This window comes from Manis javanica, chromosome X (genome assembly GCF_040802235.1).
Source record: "Manis javanica isolate MJ-LG chromosome X, MJ_LKY, whole genome shotgun sequence".
In the NCBI taxonomy this organism is placed as follows: Eukaryota; Metazoa; Chordata; class Mammalia; order Pholidota; family Manidae; genus Manis; species Manis javanica.
The window spans coordinates 62,936,313-62,942,312 of NC_133174.1; positions in this window are offsets into that span (position 1 = coordinate 62,936,313).

The following is a 6,000-nucleotide window of genomic DNA, read 5'->3' on the forward strand; positions in this document are numbered from 1 at the left end:
GACATCCTCTTGTCCGCAATTCCACTCTTCTCTTTACGCCTCCAACTCAGTGCCACGCTTCACTCTGTCCATTTTCCCTCTGCATATTCTTACCTTCACAACTGTGCACTAATGCGTAGGGTAGATTAAACTATAGATAGTAATGTCTCTGAGGAGGAGGAGGCAACATTCGTGAGATTTCACTGCCTCGGTGTTTTGTAAGCATGTTTACTTGACTGATCTCTTTCACGGACTTTGGGGCAGTTTTCCTTTGGTCTGTTGCTCTCGGGATAGTTTTACATACACACACACACTGCTTTACTATGGTAACTTACCTCTTTCTAGCTCTTCCCTCTGGTTTCTGCAGCGTCCCTAATTATTGAAAAACATCTAGACTGACCGAAGGATGGTAAAGTGAAAAATATACGTACGGAAGCCCATGTTTAAGGAAAGGTTTAATATTCTTTTGTCGCTACTATCAACAAACAAAATGATGTTGAAATATGTTTACAGTTATCTGGGAAACCGTATTTCCAAGTGTAAATGTTACCTGAAACCCTGGAGACCGTGATGCAGTTGTAATTTTATGTTCATTGCTATGTCCTCAAACCTTTCACACAAGACAGGCAAGTTATTTCGAATTCTTTAATGTACAGGCACAGTGGATTAATAGTATGAAAACAAAGGATATGCATGGCCCATGCTCTTAGCTTTGTTTCAATATTCATATTATGCCCTGGGTTTCCAGATAAGAGGATGCTTATGCAGAATTATTTAAAGAAGAATAAAGTGTCCAGTTAAAGAGGTTGAAGGGAATTCCATGTAAAGGAAATGGCATGTGTAAAAGCATGAAAGGATAAGAAAGCATTTTCAGGTTCAGGAGTCTAGGGAGTACATGGCAGAACAGTAGATGAGCCTGTGTGAACATATGAGGCCTGATGGAGAAGGGCTTTGTATTTCATTCTAAGAAGTTAATGCCTGATTCTATAGCCAGTAAAGGGTTTTAATTAAGAGAGTAAAATGATCAGATTTGTATGTACATTAAACCACTCTGGCTTATGTGGAAAGGTTGGACTGGAGGGAGTTCAGATTGGAATCAGTCATGAAAAAGTACAGTAGTTCACCCCATCATAAAATAATGGCCTGAACATGGCAGCAGCTGTGGCAGATCAATTCCAGATATACTATAGAGAGAGAACTGACAGGAGTTAGTGACTAAGTGGATGTTTCTGGCTTATTACTGTCTTGTTGACAGATTAGAAATGGCCTCTTTTATTAATGCCCATATCATCATCAATATAAATACTTATTCAGCATCTATGCTGTGTTACAGAGCAACACTCTGCACTAGAGAAACCCTAGACTATACTAATGATTTCTATTAGGACTCAATATTGCCACCAAATCTTTCTACCCAGACAAGCCATTGTCCAGTAATGCTGTAATTTTTTCAGAATGTAGGAATGTATGCAATATATATTTTGTGAGATGTTTTCAGATATAATATCTTAAATTTTTTTATTTTCAGAAACACACATTATCTTTCTGGATCTTAATGACAGCTTTTTGGGGGTATTCTCCATTCCTAGTAGATAAAGAAGACTATGGCCACATGGCGATAGATTCAGAAGTAGAACCATGATATTCTGACTGTAGTTCCACTGTTCTTTGCACTAGAGATGTTGCCTATACTCAATCATAAGATTTAATTGAAAGGCCTCTAAAGAGAGGCCATATAGAATCATAAGATTTTAAATCAGGCAAGAGCTTAGAATTCTGAAACACATGACCCTACACATGATTTTTCAGGATTCCTGAGAAGTTTCACTAGAATTACCTACAGGCATTACAATCTTGGAACAACAGTTGTGAGGTCTTAGAATGGAGCCAACATATTTTTACTGAAGTAGGGCTTATTGTAGGTGAACTCCTCTGGTTAAGAAATATTAATAACATTGGCATACCCAGGTAGTTACTCTGTGATGAGCTACAGTGGGTCACAGTCACACATGAGCCAAATAGGCCAAAGAAGATTTCCAGTGCACCCAGAAATAGAACATGAAGCATAGTGAGAGTTTTACACTGCTGAAGAACTGCAATAGTAAGCCAACTTAGCCTGCAGTAATTTGACATGTTAAGTGTCCAAAATGAGAGACAAAGGAGCACACAATAAAAGCCACTATAAGTAACTGTTATAGACCAGATCACATGATAATACTTAATCAATAATTATATGTGTGTAGTATTTTGCAGTTTACAAAGTGTTTTTTCATACCTTATTTATTCCTCACATCAACCCTGGAGAATAAGTATTATTTATTAGTATTCCCATGTTTATGGGGAAACCAGCTGAGGCAGTATTGGGTAAATTGAAGTTTTTAACCAGACTTTCTGCCTGGCCCTGATAGTGATGTGCATGTAAGTGCCTGTTTGTACATCAGTGTGATGTTTACTGTGGCAGAGCTGCCAATCTGTCACAGGACTGCCGGTCCAGGGCAAGGGATGGAGAGAAAACAGCCATTCTCTCCTCCCATCCATTCCTGATACGTAATTGGTCAGGTGCCCGCCAGTCACCAGGGTTCAGCCCTCAGAGTTCCTCCAAGAGGAAGGGGCTTTGGGCTGGGGGTGAAGCAGAGTGGGCCACTGGCTGGAGAAAGACAGACAGAGCTGGGGAGCGTGTCCTAGCGAGAGTCCGTAGAGAGCGCTGGGAGAGAGAGTAGCGGGACAGGAGAGAGACAGAGCCATGAGAAATAAAAAACTATTAACCAACCTCTCACGCTTGATTTCCTTTGGTCTTACTGGATTTATAGTGAACTTGCCCCAGGCAGGGAACCGCCTTCCTCTCTGACCCACAGACAGGTTGTGACTTGAAAGAAGTCACAGAGCTAATGAAATGAAACCAAACCTAGGTTTTATGACTCCATATACAGCATTCTTTTCACTTAATTACATATGAAATGTGGAAGAAACACTATTTCATGAATGACACAGTGTTTTTTTCTGTTTCTAGAAAATTCCAGAACTTATTTCCACTTTAGTGCCTTTGCACTTGCTTTCCTCTCTATCTGGAACATCCTTCCTTCCTGGAGACTTTTTAATGACTCCAATATCACTAGTTTAGAGAAGCTTTTCAAGAGCCCCTTATCTACATAAGCCACCCCTGTTCCTGCCACACTCCTTCACACTGTCTTGCTTTATTTCCCTTAAAATCCTGCTTGGCATCACCTGGAAGCTTATAAGAAATGCAGAATCTGAGGCCCCATTCCAGGCCTTAGTGATTCAGAATTTGCATTTTAGTGATTCTGCAGGTTATTCATATACACATTAAAATTTGAGAAGCAATTTTAAAATACATATCACTTTCTGAACCTATTTTTATATGCATTTTTAACATTAAGAAATATTTCATCATAACTGAAAATAATGAAGGAAAAGGTAATGGACACCCATGTACCCGCAACCAGCTTAGTCATATCTTAATATTTCACTGTCTTTGCTGTGGATCTTAAAAATAATAATTTAGTGAAGACCCCTGTGTTTAATCTCTTTAATCCAATCTCTTTGTCCTCTTAGGTTTATTCCTGTTTTACTCCTTTATGTTACTTTGGTGGACCTTGGAAGGAAGAGGAGACAAATAGAGTTTATTAATCTGTCATGATTATCTGGATGTCCTACACATTTTATTATGCTATTATAAACTTAATAACAAACACGGACAAGGACTATACAAGAAAATTATATGTCAATATTACTTATGAACATAAATGAAAAAGAAGAAAAATTAAATAGTGAACTCAATCCAGCACTGTAGAAAACACATCAAGACCAAGCAGGCTTTATTCCAGAAATTCAAAGATGGCTGAATGTATATATACGTATTCAGCATAGATGCTGAATAAGTATTTATATTGATGATGATATGGGCATTAATAAAAGAGGCCATTTCTGATCTGTCAACAAGACAGTAATAAGCCAGAAACATCCACTTAGTCCCCAGCGCTCTCTACGGACTCTCGCTAGGACACGCTCCCCAGCTCTGTCTGTCTTTCTCCAGCCAGTGGCCCACTCTGCTTCACCCCCAGCCCAAAGCCCCTTCCTCTTGGAGGAACTCTGAGGGCTGAACCCTGGTGACTGGCGGGCACCTGACCAATTACGTATCAGGAGTAGTTTACTTATATGTCCCTCACATCAAGTTTGTTAATTGTCCATGTGACAGACAAATTTTACATACCAAAATAAGTCAGAAACGATGTTCAATAAAATTCACTCACTCGAGAATTTAAAACCCTTAATTAACTAAGAATAGAAAGGATCTTTAAACTGATAAAGGATATCTCTCCCACCCTAAAAAAATTATTTCAAGCATTTCACTTGATGGTGACACCTTAGTAGTGTTCTTAAAATGGGAATATGTCAAGGATGCCCACTTACTCAACTCCTATTTGACATTGTATTGGATGGAAGTAATGGTCAATGCTATAAGATAGAAAAAGAAACAAAACATAGAAATATTGAAAGAGAAAAATAGTAATATTTTCTGTATTATGTGATTTTCCAGATAAAGGTAATTATAGATAAACTAACAAAAAATAAGAGTTATATAAGGTTGCTTAGAAGAATATCAACCTGAAGTAATCAGGATAGAAACAATTTTAACTTGTCCATATTTTCTATACCTTTAGTACTTCTTTTTTTTCTTTGTTTTTCTTTTGGTATCATTAATCTACAATTACATGAGGAACATTATGTTTACTAGACTCCCCCCATCACCAATTCCCACCCACATACCCCATTACAGTCTCTGTCCATCAGGGTAGTAAGATTCTACAGAGTCACTACTTGTCTTCTCTGTGTTGTACAGCCTTCCTCTTGCCCCCCCTCATTATACATGCTAATCATAATGCCCCCATTATTCCCCCCTCCCTTATCCCTCCCTTCCCACCCATCCTCCCGAGTCCCTTTCTCTTTGGTAACTGTTAGTCCATTCTTGGGTTATGTGTGTCTGCTGCTGTTTTGCTCCTTCAGTTTTCTCTTTGTTCTTATATGCCATAGATGAGTGAAATCATTTGATAATTGTCTTTCTCCACCTGGCATATTTCACTGAGCATAATACTCTCTAGCTCCATCCATGTTGTTGTGAATGGTAGGATTTGTTTTCTGCTTAGGTCTGAATAATATTCTATTGTGTATATGTACCACATCTTCTTTATGCATTTATCTACTGATGGACACTTAGGTTGCTTCCAATTCTTGGCTATTGTAAATAATGCTGTGATAAACATAGGGGTGCATATGTTTTTTCAAAATGGGCTGCTGCATTCTTAGGGTAAATTCCTAGAGTGGAATTTCCAGGTCAAATGGTATTTCTATTTTGAGCTTTCTGAGGAACTTCCATATGGCTTTCCACAATGGTTAACTAATTTACATTCCCACCAGCACTGTAGGAGGGTACCCCTTTCTCCACAACCTCACCAACATTTGTTGTTGTTTGTCTTTTGGATGGTGGCAATCCTTACTGGTATGAGGTGATATCTCATTGTGGTTTTAATTTGCATTTCTCTGATGACTAGTGATGTGGAGCATCTTTTCATGTGTCTGTGGGCCATCTGAATTTCTTTTTTGGAGAACTGTCTGTTCAGCTCCTCTGACCATTTTTTTATTGGTTTATTTGCTTTTTATTTGTTGAGGTGCGTGAGCTCTTTATATATTTTGGATGCCAACCCTTTCAACCCTTTATTGGATCTATCATTTATGAATATATTCTCCCATACCATAGGATACCTTTTTGTTCTATTGATGGTGTCCTTTGCTGTACATAAGCTTTTCAACTTGATATAGTCCCACTTGTTCATTTTTGCTTTTGTTTCCCTTGCCCATGGAGATATGTTCATAACGAAGTCACTCATGTTTATGTCCAAGATATTTTTGCCTATGTTTTTTTTAAGAGTTTTATGGTTTCATGACTTACATTCAGGTCTTTGATCCATTTCGAATTTACTTTTGTGTATGGGGTTAGACAAT